Source organism: Suricata suricatta, chromosome 5 (genome assembly GCF_006229205.1).
Source record: "Suricata suricatta isolate VVHF042 chromosome 5, meerkat_22Aug2017_6uvM2_HiC, whole genome shotgun sequence".
Lineage (NCBI taxonomy): Eukaryota > Metazoa > Chordata > Mammalia > Carnivora > Herpestidae > Suricata > Suricata suricatta.
In genome coordinates this window covers 125897222-125918757 of record NC_043704.1, presented here as the reverse complement: position 1 = coordinate 125918757, position 21536 = coordinate 125897222, and the positions used below count along the sequence as shown (strand labels likewise).

Below are 21536 nucleotides of genomic sequence, written 5' to 3'. Positions count from 1 at the left end.
CTCGGTGCTGGCCGCTGCCGGGGAGGGAGCGCTTTGATTTTCAATTCCTGCTGCGGGCTCGGGGCACTTTGGGCACCCTCTAAAAGAAGTAAAAGGAGCCCATCCTTACCCTACGTTGTCACCAGCCTGATGCTTGCTTGCCTACTGCCTGTAACACCTCCGCTTCCCTATTCCGGCCAGACGCAAGAGACCAGGCAGGCAGGCAGGCCCGGGCCTCGCCTGCAGCTGAGTGGGCCCCCCAGATTCAGGGAAATGCTTGGATGCGGCCGCTCTGGTTTGCAAAAGAGAAACCTGCTTTTTCTTACTGAGAAAATGGAGAAAAATGGAAAGCCCCTTTTATCCTACCATTGGAGGTAACATCAACATTTCTGTGTCAGTTCCCATGGATAGATACTATATGCATTTATTCTCCAAAAAGATCCTGCTCAACAAACTTTAGTAACCTTATTCTTACACGTTATTAAGCTTTATTTTGCATGATAGTTCTGCGTCCCCATTATCGACCTGTGGTGCTCAGTGGTGTGTGTCTGTTTCTCTGTGTGTGCTAACACAGAGAAGTGCTCTGTACGTTTCATCACTGTTCTAGCGAGTCCCGGTCGCCCAAACAGGTTAAGAATCGCGAATACGCCTTGGCTTTTTGGAAGGCCGCCGAACCATCCTGTGCGCGGACCTCCAGGTCTGGGCGGGGGTACAATTATGTGAGCATCTACTGTCGCGCTGAAACATGCTCCAAGTGCCCCCTCTCTCGGCTGAGAGTTCCAAGCTTCCCCGCCTGGCCGAGTCACCTCGCCCCTGCGGGCAGATCCGAGCCCCGACCCCCGCCAGCTGCTCCAGAGACAGGCCAGATTTCAGAGCGCAGTTGCTGCTCCCGCAGTGAGTCCTGATAAATGTCTATTTTTATCCTGGTGGGGGTGGGGGGCAGGAGGTGAAGGAGAGTGGCTGATGAGGCGGGAAGTCCCGGAACTATATTTTTCTCGTTCTCTAGGGAGAGCCATGGATTCCACTTAGAGATAAGCCAGCCTCAGTTTGTCAAGCTTCAGTCCCCGAATTGTGCCCGTCATCCAGGACAAGACTGAGAAGGTGAGAGCTGAAGAAAGTTGCCCCACCAAAGAACCATGAAAAACACAAAGGTCAGCAAAAATCCTTAGGTTGGGCAGCCATTGCTACTTATTAGAGGATCAAGGCCCTATTGAGAGGAGCTTGAGGATGGAAATGTGCTGTGCGAACAGGGCTCTCAATTCAGAAAGGAGGCTTTTATTTTTTTTTTTTTAAGGATAGCATGTGCCCTCCATTTTTAAAAATAGTTCACAGTCCCCAAGTGAGGAAGCTCCTATCTTCAAGGCAATCTCCCCATATCAGTGACTTTGTGAGGTAGTCTGTGCTGTAAACAGAACAGGGCTATTAGGCCTATCCTGACTCTAGTACTTGTTAATGGTGTAACCTGGGGAACATTAAACTCTCCAAGCTTTGGCTTCCTCATTCGTAAAACAGGGGTGATAATGCCAGATTCACAGGGCTTTCACGGTATTTAATTGGAGACGATGTGGAGTAAAACACAGAGGCCAACAATGGTCTGGGTGAGTGTCACACCCATTATTATTGTTGTTATAATGAATCCTTTCCCTGTAATGACCATTTCCTGAAGAGTTTAATCACCAGTTAGCTCCAAACTGTTCAAACCAGAGAGCCTCAAGAACTTCATTCAGTGCAGCACCGTGCCTGGCCCAGAGCTGAGCTCAGGGCATTTGTGCCAGGCATCATGCTCAGCACTGAGACACAGGGATAAGCAAGGTACTTCCTTGAGGATGTATGATAAACACATGTTTATTATTGCACATTTCCATCGTGCTATGAAGAAAAAGTTGGTGGTTCTCAAAGTGTGGTTCCCCAGACCAGCAGTACTATCACCTGGCAACTTGTAGGAATGTAAATTCCTTGGCCTCACCCCAGACTTGTAAGTATCAACTTTGAAGGGAAGGAACACATAGTACATACATTTCATTGTTTGCTCTAAAGAGTCCCTGCCCCCCAAAGAGCATCACAGGGCCTCCAGGTGATACTGAGCTCTCTGTCAAGAAAATCTCAGTTCTGCTACCTCTCCTTTGGGCTGCTGTACTTGCTGCCTCACTGGCCTCCGTGCTTTCTTCCCCCTTACTGGTTTACCCCTTTAAGTCAGTTCTTAACACAGCAGCCAGAACTATCATATTATATGCAACCAGATCTTGTTGCTACTTGGCTCTTAGACTACTAATGGTTCCCTAAATCATCTAGAATAAAAGGTAAAGTCCTTACAAGCTATCAAGGCAGTTCTCACTCCACCTTCCTCCTTCCCCTTCTGATATTATGTCCTTCTACTCTCCCTCCCCCTTTCCACTTACTTAGCTCTAGCCTCAAGAGCTTCATTGTTGTGCTCTCAACACACCAGACACAATCCTACCTCGGGGTCTTTGCACTACTTTTCCCCTTACCTGGAATGCTCTTCCTTCTGATATTCATGTGGCTTCATCCCTTACCTCCTCAAATCTATGCCCAAATGTTAACTTCTAAATAAAATTATAATTGTCACCTTCCCAACACTTTAACTCCCCAGAGAACAAACAGATTCCCACACAATGATCTTCCACAAGCCCCATCCTGTCCCTGGAGAAGGAATCATCCACTTCCCCCCCAATCCTACACCAAGGTGTGGGTTAACTTTTGAAATTTCCCAATAAGTCTCAGAGTGAAAATGCTGGGAAGCCCTGACCTCAGCCTCCTGAGGTTTCTCTGTCTGAAGGAAATGAAAGCCAAAATCATCACCATACTCTACACACTGCCCTCAGTCTTGGTTTTGCTTGTTGCTGTGGTTGACCTTATCCTGCTGCTTCAAGAGACAAATTTCAGAAAGCCTGGAAAATATTGTTATCAGGGCTTGTTTTGCTATTCCTAACAAAAGGCCAGCCATGGGCTTGAGATCCAGGTGATGGGAGCCCTGGGTCAGTGGGAACCAGGAAGTGCTGGGGCCAGGCCTCCCAGATAATGGGAATGACCGGGATGTTCCATGCGTGAAGTCTGAGGCTCTGCTCAGAGGATAGATGTCTGCACACAGAGCCTGGGGAACGACTCCTCCCCCTGGCCTTGAGTTCACACAGCTAGGGAAGGGCTCTAGAAAGGGGTGGCTCTAAGTTTTGAAAACATCCCTTTTGTTTGCTAGGAGCAGTTGGGAATGCTGCTCTATGTACTATAGAACAGTTTATTTATTTTTTAAATATTCATTTATTTTTGAGAGAGAGAAGGAAGAACAAAGAGAGAGGGAGACAGAGGATCCGAAGCAGGTTCTGTGCCATCAACACAGAGCTCGATGTAGGGCTTGACTTCGGGAGCCATGAGATCATGGCCTGATCCAAAGTCAGATGCAACAGCCAGAACCACAAATGCACCCAGGGGCTAGTTTGCTTTTTAAACGTCCTCCTACAAGTAATATATTAATCCATTGTGTTGTGAAAGACTTGAGCAGCACAAAAGTACACTGGGTAAAATATGAACATCCTTCCTGATACAAACCATCATCTCTCTCCCCCTGCTCCCAGTTTGGTATATGTTCTTATATATAAGTCCTTTCTCTCAATATTTACGTGCACATACATGTATGTGTATATATATTTAGACACATTTGTGTGTTTATGTGTGTTTTCAGTTTTATAGAATTGAAATTGTACAAAAGGTAATGATCACATGATTTGCTATTTTCACTGATCAAAATAAGTTGAGGTCTTGAGGATGCTTGCATGACAGAGCATACAAAGGCATATCTTTGGTTGGAATGAGCCATGATAGATTTCATGGTTCTGAAAGACCACACATCCTTGCACATGTATCTTAGTGCATATTGTATATATTTAGAAGTGTAGATCCTTGGAAGTGGAATTGCTTAATCAAAGGGAGTTACAAATGTTGATAGATTCTTGAATTGACCTCCTAAAAGACTTACCACCATACACCTCCTCAGCTGGTCCTACTTCTTTACCTGGTGGGGGTGACCCAAATCTTCTTTCTTTTTTTTTTAAATTTTTAATGTTTTTATTTATTATTGAGACAGAGAGAAACAGAGCATGAGTGGGGGAGGGGGAGAGAGAGGAAGACACGGAATCTGAAGCAGGCTCTAGGCTCTGAGCCGTCAGCACAGAGCCCGACGCAGGGCTTGAACCCACAAACCATGAGATCATGACCTGAGCCAAAGTCAGACACTTAACTGACTGAGCCATCCAGGCACCGCCCCCAAATCTTCTTTCTTAAAGGGTCTAGCCATCACTAATCCTACCTGGATTGAATTGTCATAGTTTGCCATTAACCTTAATCACAGGGCATGATAAACTAAGAGACCCCCTAAGGGATCCTATGTATTCCAGACATACTTTTCTTACCTGTGTTCTGGTTTTCATTATTTCCATCGGAAAGTTAGTTGTAATTCTTTTTTTTTTTAATTTTTTTTTAATGTTTGATTTATTTTTGATACAGAGAGAGACAGAGCATGAGAGGGGGAGGGACAGAGAGAGAAGGAGACACAGAACTGGAAACAGGCTCCAGGCTCTGAGCTAGCTGTCAGCACAGAGCCTGACGCGGGGCTTGAACCCACAAACGTGAGATCTGACCTGAGCCTCCGAAGTCGGAGGCTTAACCGACTGAGCCACCCAGGTGCCCCATGTTAGTTGTAATTCTAAGTGCCACTTTGACACATTATCTATCTATTCCCTATGGCTGTTTTAAGATTTTTTTAATGGTATTCTGCAGTTTCATTGGAATATATATGAGTGTGGATATCTTTCCATTTACTTTGCTTAAAATTTATTGAGAGTCCTGGATCTGGTGTCTTTTAAAAATTCCAAGACATTCTCAGGTAGGTAGGTAGGTCGATAGGTAGGTAGATAGACAGACAGACAGATATGCATTTTTTTCTGAACCATTTGAGAATAGGTCAGGGACATCATACCCCCTCTCCTCCAAATACTTCACTGTGCATTTCCTAAGAACAAGGATTTTCTCTTTTATAACCGCAGTGCAAATTTCAAAGTATAGGCATTTAACATTGATACAATACTATTTTCTAATCCACAGTCCACATTCAAATTTCATCAGTTGTCTCAATTAAGTATTATAGCTGTTTTTTTGTGTTCCAGTGTCCAGTCCAGAATCACACCTTGCATTTATTGGTCATGTCTTTTTATGTCTTTTTCCATCTTTTTTAAAAGTTCCTCAACCTTTCCTTTGACTAAAGTTCTTGACCTAAACCAGTTATTTTGTAAAATGTCCCTCAGTTGGTGTTGCCTGATATTTCCTCATGATTAGATTCAGGTTATGCAATTTTGACAGAATATCACTGAAATGATGTAGTCTCAGTAGATTATATCAGAAGGCTCATGATGTCAGTCTGGCTCATTACTGGTGCTGTTATCTTTGACTACTTGGTTAATGTGTTGTCTGACACATTTCCTTGCTATAAAGTTACTATTTTTCCCTTTGTGATTAATAAGAAATTTGAGGGGGAGATACTTTGAAATAATGTTCATTTCTGGTTCCTCCTCAAACTTTTATCCATGAGTTTGATCACCCACTGATGACTTTCTAACTACTTTTCCTTTCATATTTAGTTGGATTCAACCATAGGGAGACTTTTCCCTTTTCTCCTATTTACTTTTTTCATTTATTTATATCTATATAGATTCATGAATTCTTATTTTATTCATTGGGTTATAATCTATTACAATCATTATATCTATTCATCCTCAAAATGTATTTGGGGATATTTGAGACTTGGCCAGTGGGAGTTCCTTCTGCTGGTTCCTTTGTTCTTTTGATATGTCTCTAGCATTCATTGAGCATTTTCTTACTTTATGAAATAACAATATTTGTATCTTCTCTTACACATTTCTGTCGCAGCTTACAATCAGCCCTTTTCCTTAGGAACCCCAGTTCCTTTTAATGGAAAATAGTATTTAGAAACCAGGATTTGAGAGCTAGGTGTGTTTATTGCTACTGTGATGTAATTGACTCTATAACCTCTCAGGAGATCAAGTAAGGAAATAAATATATTTATGTATGTATATGTCTGTCTGTGTACTTATATGTGTGCAAACTGTAAGTTCAGATCAATATCTCTGATTCCAATCCCACACCATTCCTTCCTCATTGCCTATTTGTAAATCCATTCTCTGACAGTAAGAAACCTAACTCCCATTATCCTGAGTGCATCTGCTTATTTGCTCAATCTTTCCATTGTTGAGCAAGCTCTTGGCCCTGTTAGCTGAAAGCTCAGCCCCAGACACACCAATCTCCCCCCTAACTCCCCATTTTCAGGCATGCCAGCCAAAACTCTGCCTCCATGCAGGGTAAAGCACGGTGGGGTTGAAGGCAGATTAGGAGGGGGTCTAGAGCAGCACAGAACAGTCCAGATCTTGAGAGGATGTATTAGACACCTCTAATCTTTACATGACAGCCCCACACCACCACAGCCTGATTCTCTCCAGCCACACACTGATATAAGAATCTCCCCACCCCCAAGACTTTCCTCAACTTTCTTTCCCTTCTAGAGGCCTTCCAAACCTTTAATTCCAGTTTGTTTCCTCTGCAGAGGAGTTAAGCTTTATCTTTGTTTTATATTCTCAACTGCTCACCTTCTGCATCCACTTAGATGTTTTACCAGAGATCCCTGTGCTCAGGAGGAATGCATGCTTTAGGGGAAGATACAGCTGCAGTCTGTTATGATTTTTAAATCTTAGCTTTCCTCCCTCTCTGCTACAATTATAATTATGACTGAAATATGGCTAGGAGAGATGTGACAGTCCAGACACGCATGTTAGGTGTATCATTTTGGTGAAGAATTAGAGGACAGACTGGAGGAAAAATGGTAAGACCAGAGGCTAGGAAGCCAGGCAGCGTGACTTTTCAATATCTAAGTGAGAGAAGATTGAGACTGAACAGGAAGGGCAGGGCAGTGAGGATGGGAACAGGGAAACTAATATGAGAGATATTTATGAGATAGAATCAGTAGGCTTGATGATAGATTGCATATGGTTGGCTGAGGGGCAGGGAGGTGGAGGTATGGGTCGGGAGGCAGGGGACTGGGATGGATCCCTAGTGTTTGGACTGGGAACAGGTAGAAGTAGTGCCTAATCTTCCTTACCATCCTCCTTCTCCTGGTGCTGCTACTAGTGATGGGGTCATTTGTTGAGCACGGACAGTATGTCAGACACTCTGATAAATGCTCAACATATGTCATCAGACATAATGAGACCATTTAATCCTATAGGGGATGTATTATCATCCAGTTTCCTAGGTGAGGATGCAGTAACTTCCCCAAGATTTCACAGATAGCAAAAGGCACTTTGTCCAAGTTTAGGTTCTGAAATAGTGATTTTAGCTTGGGGCACACTGAGTTTGAGATTCCTGTGGAATATCTTGGCAGAAGCATCCTGCCAGCAGATAAAAATGCTGGTCTGAGCTCAGCAGAAAAACTGAAGTAGATGTACAGCCATCCACACAGAGGCAGCAAGAGACACCAGGTGGTTAGCATGAGAGGAATGGGGGAAACTTACGGAGAAGGAGGGAAAAAGAGAGCTGAGATGGAACACTGGACGGGAAAGGAAGAGAAACTCCAGAAGAGAAGTGAATGAGGAGAACCCAGAAAGTAATCAGTCCAGGGAAAGTGGTGCATCAGGAAGGAGGTGGCCTGGCATGCTAAATACTGCTGAGTAAGCCCAGCGCTGAAGCATGCCCAACACATCTGACCACCAGGGTCGCATCAGTGAGGGAGAGCAGCAGGCAGAAGGCTGAGTGCACAGGTGAAAGCACTAAGGAGAAGCAAGGACGTGGAGATCGTGAGCACCAATGCCTTTGAGAAGCCTAGTGGAAGAGTAAGGAGAGAGAACACAATATCTAAATGGGGATTACAGAGAATTTTTTAAGGTGGAAAAATATAAGTTGTTTCTAAGCTGAAAGGAATGTGCCAAAGCAAGGGGGAAAGGTCAAAGAGGCAAAGACTAGGAGGAGGTAAGTCTGAAAGAGGCAGGAAGGGCTGGTTCTGAAAGCCACAGTGTGGTCAGCACGGGGCGGGGGGGTGGGGGGTGGGGGCACATCTGGCAGGTTCAGAAGCAGAGCCTGCTACAGTGGTGGGCCTGAGTTCAGAAGAGGGGGTCCGGGTGGGTTCAGACACGGATACCTTCATGGGGTGGACAAATGGGGGAAGGAAGCTAAGGAAACCCACATTTGGTTGCTTCCATTTTCTTTTTTAAATCTGAAGGAGAGTCATTTCTGGATTAGAGCACAGAGGAGTAGTGTAGAATTGCAGGCTTGGTAAAAGGGTTGAATGTATGCAGTTGCTGGTAAGGTGGATTGATGATGGTATTGACCAGGGATCTTTAAGTTCTTCTGGGCATTGTTGAGAGTGAGGCTGAAGCTGAGGTCATACTGATCTGTGTAATGAGCAGTCTGTTTGCAAGAGGAAAGAGGATGATGGCCTGTGGAATAATTCATGTTTCGATGCAGATCCAGAGCAGTGGAAGAAAAAAGGAGCAAGGTTGTAGAGGATGTTTAAAGTGCTACATCATGGCATCTAGCTTGTATCGTTCCCAAGTGAAATCAGAAAGGGCTAAAGTAGAATGAGACACTTCTGCTTAAAGACGACAGAATGAACGCCATTTTTACCTCTTCAGTCTCCCAAACTCTACTAACATGGCAGGAAAGGGATTTTTTTCTTAAGAATATAAACCCCAATAACAAAGGGAAATGGCAGTAGAGACAACAGTAACTACATTTTGAAAGCTGAAAGCAGATGATCAGTGGCAATTGACCTAAGTCAGAAGTTGAGGCACCAGGTAGCTCTGAGTGGGGGAATGCAGGATGGGCTAAGAATAGGAGAATTGATTGAGAAGCATTTAGATCCTGGGGTCTTCTCCCCAATCTGAGCACAAAGGATAAAACAGAAGTCTTTGGACTGGAAAACATCAGGTACTGATGAGAGCTGAAATGCCATACTAAAAATAGGAAGTTAAAGTCAAAGACTATACACTGATCAGAGTCTCTTCTCTAGTTCACTTCCTACATTCAACTCCTAGGATGCTGGGAACCAGATTGGAGATTTTTCTCAGGGAATCTGAGCAGTCCGGAAGAAACTCTCAAAAGAAACTGATATTTGGTACTCCCTCCACCTTTATTACTCTAGGTCAAGGTCACCAGCCAACAATCAGATTTTTAGCACTGCATTCCTAAATAGGAAAGGCAAAGCCAGGACCACTAGACGTTTGAGGCAGCTCTTCAACATGAAAGGCAAAGACGAAAATAAACGAGGGGGGGAGTCTGTATCAATAGAAACAATTCCAAGAATGAAGAAAATATTTTAAATATGATGATTAATAATTATTCCCAGGGAAATTAACAATAACATAGAATCTATGAAATAAGAATAGGTTGCTTTAAAAGAAAAAAGTCAAAAAGCAAAGAGCACTCTGAAAATAAACTATGACAATAAAAAATTTATAAGCCAATATAAAAGTTGAAATAAAAAGCCAAAAAAAAAAAAAGACCCCAGAAAGTAGAACAAATATATAGAGGTAGAAAATAAGACAGAGGAGATGAGAGAATAAATAAGAGATGACAGGTGTGCTATAGGCCAAGAGCACTGCAGTCCAGAGGATTAGGTTGAAGGGTCTGGGAGCAAAGTCCCCAAGGAGAGACCAGGAATTCAGACAGAAGTACACAGAGGAAAAGGTCATTTATTAGCTCCAGGGAAAACAAAAAGTTGTTTGAGAAAGGAAAGGCAATTAATTAAACTCTTCCATAGGGCTCACTGGTGTCTAGCATTTATAGTGTCAAAACAAAGTAAACCCTAAGTATTGGTGGAAAGAGGATAAGTTAAATATGTGAGGGAGTCTTTAACGGAGTGATAGCTTCACTGCCTACTTGGAGATCCATGAATAATGCCTATAAGTCAAGAAGTAGCAACGTGATCCCAATTTTAGCAATATAGAGGTAAATATCAAAAGAGCCAGCTAAAGGACTAACGTGAGGATGGAATGGAGGACAGGGGAGGAGCCCATAAGTCTGCTGCTTTTCTAAAGTTCTAGAGAATTATATTTGACTTTTAAAATTATGTGTGTAAACTTGGGTAAAAATTAAAAGAGTAGAATGGAAGTAAAAGGGCCAATGGGAGCATGGTCAAGGGGGTTCTGCCCACTCCAAAGATTGAGCAGCCTTGTAGACCTCTTTGCAACTACATTAACCTGGTAAAAACCCCTTTCACTCAAGAGACAGGATACAGCATGAAGCATTAATTTGTGGCAGAATGATAGCTGAGACATCAAATAGTGTGTTCACTCCTCTGAGCCACCAGGGAAAAAAACAAACAAAAAAACCCCTGCTAACAGGAATGGCAGACTCCTTAGCTTATCATTTCCAAGAACTTCTGGTCTCTGGTGGATGGGAGACAAAACAGTCTGGAAAGTATGCACAAAACGGAAGAAGTGCTCTCTACTGTGTGTGTGTATGTGTTCGTGTGTTTCTACACAAGCATAAAGTCCCTTCCATCTATATAAATATTTTTTAATGTTTGTTTATTTTTGAGAGGGAGGAGTGTGAGAGGGGGAGGGGCAGAGAAAGAGGGGAACAGAGATCCAAAGCAGGTTCCATGCTGACAGCAGTGAGCCTGATACAGGGCTCGAACCCAGAAACCCTGAGATCATGACCTGAGCTGAAGTCGGACACTTAACCGACTGAGCCACCCAGGTACCCGCTTCCCCCTATATAAAAGGAGATTTGTGCTGCAGAGAACAGAGATTGAGGGGCAGAACAAGAGAGGAAGAACCAGAGTAGTAAGTGGTGGGACACTCAGCACGAGTTCTCAGGAGGGGAGAAAGGCAGAGGGAAGAAGGAGCACTGCCCTTGAGGGTGAGGGGATGTAACAGAAAGGAAGACTTATGGGTTCAGTTTCCCAGCTGCAGGTGCTCAAATGGGTCTTGCACCCTCTGATAATAGGAAGCAAGAGGGATAATGGCATAGTCCATGTGGACGTGAGTGGGCTTCAGTTTTTCACAAGACCATGTATGACTTGGAGAGCTTCTATGAGCTTATAGTGAGCCATAAGTTAGCTCAGAGTGTGAGACAAGCTAGCCTGGCAGGGTATGGGGAGTGAACTTGGCTTGTCCCAGGAGGTAAGAGGGATGGGTCTGATTCCTGGGATGGAACTGAATGTGCTACTGACCAGAGCTGCCACCCCTGTCAGCATTGTAATCTATGAGAGAGCATCACAACCACATGATGTCAGTGTTGACAAAAGCATGGGTCTCAGAAGCATAGGAGACCAAAAAAGGGACCCAGTTGTCCCTCTGCATGGTGACTGGGCTGATAAGTAAAGTTCTGATTATGCAGGACCAGGGAGCGAAACAGAGGAAGATAAAATGGAGCTCGGAGCTCCAATGTGAAGTTGAAATTGAGCTCTAGCTCCAATGTGGTAATTATCCCAAATGCGGCCAAAAAAATCTTAGGGTAAGACTGCATGCACCAGGATCAGATTGTCCTCCAGAGGCTAGGATGAGCCACAGGGTCAGAAATTCAGGCCAGGTCAAGAAATTACTGAGGTTCCAATTTACACACTTTGAGTTTTGTTCACAGCCAGAAGTGGCTGTGATTTCTGCTACACCTGTTAGTGTCTTTTGATGTGAGAAGTCACAGAGGCCTGAAAACCTAGCTGTCCTAATAGTTGAAGAGCTATTGTTTATCAAGTGCAGTGCTAAAGGGCCAAGTGCTTTATACCCAGAACTTCATTAAATCCTCATACACCCAGGGATGTAGCCCCATTACAGTCTCCATTTTACAGGTGAAGGAGCTGGGATTTAAATAAATTAGTTGAACCTACCATCAAAGTAGGTTGTAAATGGCAGAGCCAGAATTCAGGCTCAGTCTGGAATGATTCCAAAACCTGTGTTGACATTGAAGAATAACATGTTTAGACTGCACTCAGCCACAGAGCCTGGTTTTGTAGAAAGGAGATAGTGTCTGGACATCAGTGAGTGAGCGCACACATTCACTTTCTGGGGGTCTGCTGCACTCCAGAGAGGGGGTGTTGGAGCTGGAAGGCATGAGTGCTAGTGTGGAATGGCTGCCAGGTGAAAGCCCTGATGTGCAGTTAGGTGCCTAACCTGGGAACTGTCGCAGAGGCAAGTATTGAACAAGAACCCTGAAGGTCTTCAAGCTCAAGGCACACTTTTTCCAAAAGTGATTTTGAAACAGTTGAGGAATTTCTTAAATTTGGACTGTGTTCAATAAATATCTGTTAAGTGAGGTATTCAGTTCAAGTTCTTTAAACCTGTGCCAAAGAGCCGTCAACTTAGATCACAAAAGATCATAACATTGAAAGCTCTCTGTTCTGGCAAGCTTCATCAAGCCCTATGCATTTCCCTATATTAAATGCTTGCACATCTGTCCTCTCTTTGTCAGGTCCCCACACTGCTTTGTGCCTTTTTCATATCCAACCTAGGCCACTGCAGTAGCTTCATCCATTCAGCAAGTGTGACTTGAACACTACTCTGGGTCAGGCAGCAGGCTCAGTGCTGGGGACCAGAGATGAAGAAAATGTGGTTCCTGCCCTCAAGAAGCTCCTAGACTCAGAGGAGGATGAGCCTCTGTGGCACAGGCTGCTACTGCCCACCCTGAATCCCCTTCTTCCTTAATGACAGAACTACTATTCCATATGGCTGCCCAGCTGCACCATACTTCCTCAGCCCCCCTTGGGCTTAGGAGAGGTCATGTGACCAAGTTCTTGACAAAAGCATGTGAAAAAAGTGATACATGCCACTTCGAGGTTGGGAATGTTGGGCCTGCCTCCTCTACCTCTCTTCCCTCTCCCAACTGGCTGGAGCCTGAATCTGCTGGTGACCAAGTTTCTACCTTGTAAGTTAGTGACTTGGGGAGAACAGACCAATGACTTTGAAGGACCCGTGTCCTTGAATGACCATGACGGGCAGACCTCCCCTGATAACTGTTACATGAGAAATAAAAAGAAATATCCACAAGATTTAAGCCACTGTATTTTGGGAACTCTTTGTTATAGATACCTACTGTTAGCCTAATCATAACAGGAGTATTAAAAATATGTATATAATCCAAAGAATTCCTGGTTCTATGACAAGAGTAGAAAAGTCAGTTCATGTAAGGAGAAAGTAGGAAAATGGGAGAAAGCAAAGGAGGCTTCCTGGGAGAGAGCAACCTTGCCCTGAATCTTGAAGGTGAGTGTTTTCAGCAAATCTACTCACATTTCCCATTTACCCTTTATTCTTTTGATTTGTCATTTTTGTCCATATTACTTCTTTCAGATACATATTTTCTCTTATCCCTCCTCTCCACCTGTTAAAAGCCTACCCAGATTCAAGACTCAGGTTAAATCTCATTTTTCCAGGGAAGCCTTCCTTGACCAGCTCCCCACAAGTGATATCTTCCTCTTCCAAAATTCTGTGGCACTTAGTCTTTATTATTTATTGATCACATATTTTATATCTTCTCTACCGATATCTGACACTTTTCGGTAGCCTCCCCAGGATTTGTCACACGACCTAGACTTGTTCTGGGTTCTCCCAAGGGTATAAATATACCCTAAATGTCTATTTCTTTGTAACAAACCTACCTCTACACTTAGTGGATTCAAATAACTATTTTTATTGCTCTCATTGCTCTAAGAGTTGGCTGGTTCAGTTGAATGGTTCTCACTTACGGCCTTGAATCCGGTTGCATACAGATAACAGCTGGGGTTAGAGTCAGCTGAAGGCCTGACTGGGGGCTAGATGCTCAAGATGGCTCACTTCTGTGACTTGTAGCTGATGCTACCTGTGAACTCAGCAGGTCCTATTAACCTGAGAGCCTACTTTTGGCTTCTCCATGTGACATGCGCTTACATAATTACAGCTGGAGGATCATCATTCAAAAACCTTGTGACTTAGCCACAGAAGACCCAGAATATCACTCTCATCACATTCTATTGGTCAAGCAAGTCACTAAGGCCAGCCCAGGCAGGGAAAATAGACTCTACATCTTGATGTGAGAAGCAGTAGGTGCATTCAAGAGATACAGAATTCATGACAGTCATCTCTGGAGACTATCTGACCAAACCATGTAAACATGGAATCTGGAGTGATGGTCACTCCCAAATCCAAACAAGTGGCCATCCTGCATTTCCTCATCTATAAAGCAAAGCCCCAGGGAGACAGTGCTTCCCCTTCTCCCTGAGTCAACCACTAGAATTCATTGTCAGTCTGGCATTAACCTGGGATGGGTGAGACATTCAACTGCCAAGATGTCCACCAAAAGCTGGATGGCTCAGTGTTTGTGAGCCAAGAGGTTTCTGGAGAGGATGGAAGAGATCATGGAGAAACAATGTCTCTGGATTAGAGATAAAGTGTTTGCTTATTTGTGCTTCTTCTGAAAATTACTTACCACCTATCCTTGCCCAACCACCCCTAATGTGGGGAGTAAAGAACAAGGATTGCAGTAAAGCTAAAATTGAGAAAGGGTTTTACAATGCTTACCCTGGAGAAAGACTTAAGCTAAGCCCTTAGCCACCCACTAGAGTTGAGTTTAGGACCCAGCACAACGGCTTTCCTGTATAGCCTCTGGCTACAGGAAGAGACCATTCCCTCATAAGCTACCACCAGCCACTCTAGCCTTTGAACTTCGTGGTAGACAAATAATGGCCTCCCAAAAGTATCCATGTCCTTAATCCCCAGAAAATGTAAATATGTTATGTTATATGGCAAAGAGGAAATAAATTTGCAGTGAGAAACTGCTCATCAGCTGACTTTAAGGGAGGGAGAATATTCTGGATGATCAGGGGAGGACCAGTGTATTTAAAAGGGTCTCTAAATGTGGAAGAGGGAAACAGCAGAACAGCCAGAGCCATATAAGGAGATACAGCAATGAAAACAAAGGTTGGAGTGATGTGCTCACTGGCTCTGAAGATGGCAGGGGGCCAGGACCAAGGAATGTGGCAGCCCCTAGAAGCTAGAAAAGGCAAAAACCAGATTCTCCTCTAGAGCCTCTAGAAAGTGGCAGACACAGCGTTGCTGACACTCTGAGACCCATTGGGGACTTAAGAACTACAGAAGTGAAGATAGTAAATTTGTATTGTCATAAGCCACAAAGTTTGTGGTAAGTTGTTACAGCAACAATAGGAAACTAATACAAACTCAAAGGGCCTCAGTGATTAAAATGGGAGTCCTGTCGCAGGGGACAGTGGGCCCATATACCTCTTTTGATTCCAGGGTCGTGGGATCAAGCCTGTGTTGGGCTCCATGCTGAGCATGGAGCCAGCTTAAGATTCTCTCTCTCCCTCTCTCTCTCTCTCCCACACACACACACACACACACACACACACATGCTCTCCCTAAAAAAAAAAAAAAAAAAGATTCTTGGTTTAAACAACTCAGCCCCTGATTTAGACTTTACATTTTTTGCTAATGTCCTCCTCTGCCATTGTCATAGCTGGTTAAAAGATTTTATATATATATATATATATTTGTAATTTGTTTGACATTTTGCACCTATTATATATATATATAATAGGTACAAAATGTCAAACAAATTACTTCCTTTTTATATAGTCCTCTCACAAAGTAATCCATACTCATGAAATCAGTCTCCAGAGCTTCTGGAACCAGAGCTGTGAGTACAATACAAAATACCATGGGTATAGTAGTAGAGCTGAAGACTGTGGATTATGCCCCAACTTGATTCTTCCAAACCTCTCTATTCTCCATCCTTCAAGAATTGCTCAAGTGTATTATCAGATTCACTTTCTTCATTTCCTTGCCTGTGTCAAACACATTTGCCAGTTCATTCTAAGCTGGCTTTGGTCTCTCCACTCAGTGGAAACTGTCCTCCTCTTGGTAACCTGTTACCACACCTAGTGGTTAGTTCTCTTTTCTCAGTTTACTTCACTTCTCACCAGCATTTCACCCATTCCTTTTTAGGAAATGCTTTCTTTGTTTTCTTCCTGCCTCATTGATGGCTACTTTTCAGGCTCATTTGCTGGGTCCCCCTTGTTAGCTGACCTTTAAGTGTTGGTGGCCCCACAGCTCAAATCTGTGCTCACTCCAATTTTCTTTTTATACAGTTTTCATAGGTGATCTCATCCAAATTTGTTATCTCTTGCTCATCTCTTTCCACCTGAGGGCCAGATTTGTCTTTCTGAGTACGTTTTTCAGCTCTATTTGTGTCTTTAATATGCAGCTCACACTTAATATTGTTCAAAGTCAGCCTTGGTTTCCCCTGAATGCTGTTCCTCCCCAGTATTGCTCACCTCAGGTCAATGTCCGCTTGTTCACCACTACTGAAGCTGAATCTGATCTCCTACATTCCACTCCGCACCTCTTTCAAAGCTGGTAGCAAGTCCTATCATTTCCATCTTGAAAATGTATCCTGAATTCCCTCTATTCTCTGGTTTCAGCAACTCCTTGGAAAGCTCCCCGATTCCCCACCCTGCTTCAACCATTTGCCTCTATCCACATGCTATTATATGCACACATTCTCTCAATCTCTCTCTCCTCACTCCCTAGTGATTCTCTACCACACTTGCCTTTATAGTGTTCATCCCACTCTATTATTGCATTGCTCATGTCTTGACTGCTTTGTTTACATTCAGTCTTCCTCAGGGCCAGGACTAGTATGAATTGAGTGAGGCATTTGCCTTGGACCCAAAACTTAAGGAAAACTCCATAGTCAAGATAAGTACTATTTTAATGCAATATTTTAGAAAGTCAAAATGCAAAAAATCCACAATGAGCAAAGCAAATTCCAGCATCACATAGTTTATAATTCCTTAATATCCTTTTATATCTAGTTCATATTCCCTTTTCTTTGGTTGTCTCACAATGTCTTTTACAGATGGTTTGTTTGAATTGATTTCCAAATAGGGTTCATGTGATGGTTAATGTTGTGTATCAACTTGACTGAGTTAGGCCAGATGGCTGGTACACATTATTTTTGGCTGCATCTGTGTGGTTGTCTCCAGAAGACATTTAAATCAGTAGACTGAGTAAGAAGGTCACCCTCACCAGTTCAGGGTAGACATCATCCAATCCATTGAGGACCTGCATAGAACAAAAAAATAGAGGAGGGGCAAATTTGCTCTCTCTGCTTAGCCTGAGACATCTGTCTTCTCCTGCCCTCAGACAGTGTCACTTGTGGCTCTAGGGCATTCAGACTTGGACTACAACTTACACTATTGGCCCTTCCCAATTCTCAGACCTTGGAACTCAGACTAAATTACATCACCAATTTTCCTGGGTCTCCAAATGTCAGGCACAGAACATGGGACTTGTCAGTCTCCATAACCATATGAGCCAATGCCTATAATAAAGCTTCTCTTATATATATCCTATTGGTTCTATTTCTCTGGAGAACACTGACTAATAGAGTCCACACATCTGTGGGATTGATATATCTCCTAATTTTATTTTTCCACTCCTTCAAACCATTTGTGTTTTGAAGAAATCAAGTCACCTATATGTAGAGTTTCCTACATATCCTCTGTATTTTCTGTAAACTTGTAGTTGGGACCTGATTTCAAGTTCAGGTCTTTTTCTTTTCCTTTTTTTTTTTTTTTTTTGTTTGTTTGTTTGTTTGCTTCAGCAATAATACTGTATAGATAATGTTGGAGATTTCTAATTGCATCACATCAAAAGACATGTAATGTCTGTTTGCCTCTCTTTTTGTGATGTTAAGATTAAATAGTAAATGGAAGGCCTACCTAGCTCAGTCAGTGGTGCATGTGACTCTGTATCTCAAAGCTGTGAGTTCAAGCCCCACGTTAGGTGTAAAGATTACTTAAAAATAAAAATCTTAAAAAAAAAAAAGATTGATCAGTGGATGAAATGATGTGGTATAGAGGATTTACTTTGAAGTACCCAGTATGGTGATGGAGTGAGGGGACTTGGGTGCTGGAAACAGGATTGGCCATGAGCTGGTTATTGTTAATGCCTGAGTGATAGGTATATGGAATTCAGCCTATTAGTCTCTATACTTTTAATATGTCTAAAATGGTACATAATTAAAAAGTTTTTGAAAGAAAAAGTTAATAAGGTTGTTTTTTAAAATGGGATTACTTAGTTCAGATATTATCAGCCTGCAGAATCATCAGTTATAAAGTTCTCCCTTTGCCTTGCACCTTATGGTTTTAGCAGTCATTGATGAGCATTGGTCAAAATCCAATTATTTCATTAGTCAGTACAAATCTGTGATATTCTGATTCTATCATCCCTTGTATTAACAGTTTCTGCATAACAAATTGCTCCAAACTTTAGTGGCTTAAAACAATGAGCATTTATTATCTCATAGCTTCTGTGGGTCAGGAATCTGGGAATGGCTTAGCTGGGTGATTCTGGTTCAGAGTCTTTCATGACACTGCAGTCAGTCTGCTAACTGAGGCTCCAGTCCTTTGGGGCTGGAGGATCTACCTCACCACTCATGTGGTTGTTGGCAGGCCCTAGTTCTTAACTCATTTCCTTAGCTAATGAAGTTCTCCATAGACTGCTCAGATGTCTCACAATATGATAGTTGCCCCAGCATGAGTAATGAGAGAGAGAGAGAAAGAGAGAGACAGAGAGAGGGAGAGGAAAGAGAGAAGAGAATGTGAGAACAAGTGGAGGCCAAAGTGTTTTACAGTCTAACCACAGAAATGATGTGCCATCATTTCTATGTGCTGTTGATCAAACAGGTCAGCCATGGCACAATGTGGGAGGGGACTACACAAGGTCTGAACAGAGAGAGAGAAGAGAGAGCATGAGTAGGGGAGGGTCAGAGAGAGAGAGAGGGAGACACAGAATCAGAAGACAGGCTCCAGGCTCTGAGCTAGCTGTCAGCACAGAGCCTGACATGGGTCTCAAACCCAGAAACCATGAGATCCTGACCTGAGCTGAAGTCAGACGCTTAACCAACTGAGCCACCCAAGTGCCCCACAAATGGTTCCATTTTTGACTAGTGGAAAGTCCTTCCTGTTGGCTGTTGTGTCCTCTTGGCACAGTGGTCTCTGACAATAGTCTCTTGCTTTCTGGTGCACAAGATATTACAGGCTTATCTTGTAATTTCCTGCCCTAGCCATTTCTCCAAAGAGCCCTGGTTCCTTTGGTTTATTCTGCCATTTTTTCCCTTTTAAAAAATATCATACGATCATATATATATGGACATATGTATGCATATACATATATATATGGATGTATATATCATACAATCATATATATGTATATGGACATATATACACATAAATATGGACGTTTTATATATATATATGTGTGTGTGTATATATATATATACATCCATATTTCTCCTGCCTCTTTCTCAAAGTAAAGGCAAAATACTATGCATACTGTTCTATACATTGCTTTTTTTCACTTAACAATGTATCTCAGAGATCACTTTATAGCAGAATATATTTGTATTTCTCATTACTTTTTTACAGATGCATAGTGTTCCTTTGTGTGGATGTTCCCAGTCCCCTATTGATGGAGGGGTATTATATTTGTAAGCTTTGGAATGAAAACAAAAAAGAAAGAAAGAAAAAGAAAAAGAGGAAGCCACAAAGGAAAAGACTGGTGACTTTGAATTAAAAAAATTTTTAACTTCTGTACCACAACAAAAAGAATAAAGATAAAATAACCAAAATAAAAAGGGAAATAGACCAGAACAAGGGTGGTGGGGTGGAAGCTCCAAGATGTAACTGCCAAGGCCAGAAGACTAACATCTTTGTTATATGAAGAGCTTATAAAAATTTTTTTGAATAAATAAATAAACCAACATCTGTGCTAATATATCACACAAGTGAAAAAATTGCTAGAAACAAATGTGGCAAAAGATTAAAGCCTGTGGTATTCTCAGAAATACAAATTAAAACCAGGAAAAAGTATGATTTTTGTCCATCACAGTGATAAAATTTACAGCAATGATTATTCCTAATCCTGGTGACAGTGCAAGGAACCGATATAATTGTGGATAGTGTTTATCCATCATATAAATCTTGAAAGTAATTTGTCAACTTGAATTAAGAGCAATAAAAAGAATTTTAATACTTAGACTCACTTATCCCACATCTGGGGATTTATCCTAGGGAAAGAATCTAAAAGAAGAAAGAAACTCTTCTTGGTGATGGCAACTGAGTGTTCCTGACATCTGAGGGGGTTCTGCGTGACCTGGCCCTGACTCTACAAGGCTACAGGCGGGTGGCATTAGGGGATACCCCTCTCCGCAAGTATGTTTGTGTCCATTGGTATACATGGCAGCTTTGGCATTTTGGTTGAAGAATGAGTAAGCATTTAGGGAGACTAAAGATAAGGACCACAGGGGTAAGAGGATTTGAGTCTCCACCACCATAAGACTAGTTGCCTCGTTGGCTTTGATGCTTCATGGTAGAAGCAGAAGGAGAAGAATTAACAAAGGACTTGCTAAATGAGACTCCACATCCAGGCAGTGCAGCTTCGGGGCCTAAATGGTTGAGTGCTACACAGAGCCAGGAGAGGACTATTCTTCCCTCTCTGCTCTGCCACAGACCAGCGGAATGTCAAGGAACAGAGTTTAGCAGTGTTCCATGTGGCTCCTGGCAGCAAAGGAGGTATGTCAGGCATAGAGTCACACATACAGCAAGCACTCAGTGTATATTCATGAATGAGTAGAAGAATTTGAGTGTTCATCACCCACCTGAAGACTCTGGGAAGGAGCTGGGGCTGATCTGATTGGAGGATGAGAGCTGAGGTGGTGCATGAGTAACTGGAGGCCAGATCTGACAATATGGTGGTATCAGGGCCATCACGGCCACAGCTATGAGCATAGTGAAACTGGGAAGTTTCACATATATTTATAATATTAAAATATTGGGAACAGTCTAAGTGTCCAACCCTAAATTATAGAGTGTTTAATCAATGAAAAGTTATACCAACAAGTTGAAAAGATGGCTCACCGGTATTCTCCATTTTCTTCTTCCTGGACACATGAAAAACGACATTTCCCAGGCCTCCTCGCACTCTGCCTTGCCTTAAGATATGGCGTCATGATTAGAAAGTGATAAATGTTCTTCTGAGCTCAAGCATTTAAGAACCCATGCATGATTCTCCATCACAATCAAAGAGAAGACTGTGTTAAGATGGAGATGACTTCATATCTAAGTTACCACATAGCGCATAGCTGCGTGAGTCACTAAGGTCCATAGGGGACATTGGGTAAACAAGGAATAAACCCTTATTGTATTTAGTTTTTGAGATATGGGGATTGTCTAATACTGGAGCATAATGAGTCCTACACCTAAGAGGCAGTGTTGAAAATGTTTCAAAACACACTATTTAAAGAATGCAAACTGACTTATAAATTTAGACAAAGCAAGATGTTTCAGTTACCATTCTGAGGTTGTGAGTATTTCTTTGCATTTTTTTCTTCTTTACTCCCAAGCCTTTTTTTAAAATTGTTGCTCTACTGCCTTTATAACTAAAAATAAAACAGTGTGAGGGAAGGAGGAAAAGAGGGAGTAAGGAAAAGGA

The 21536-nt window shown here is 42.5% G+C and overlaps 1 long non-coding RNA gene across 2 annotated transcripts in view; it reads left to right on the top strand.

The window, feature by feature from the left end:
- The first annotated feature begins 10 nt into the window (after positions 1-10).
- LOC115292258 overlaps positions 11-21536 on the top strand; it is a 95788-nt gene continuing 74262 nt past the window's right edge. The window contains exons 1-3 of one of the 2 annotated variants that reach the window (XR_003908882.1): positions 11-873; positions 986-1080; positions 19472-19600. This is a non-coding gene — a long non-coding RNA (uncharacterized LOC115292258). Of the gene's footprint in view, positions 874-985; positions 1081-19471; positions 19601-21536 lie in introns of those variants that run through there. The other variant, XR_003908883.1, reaches the window with a different exon arrangement.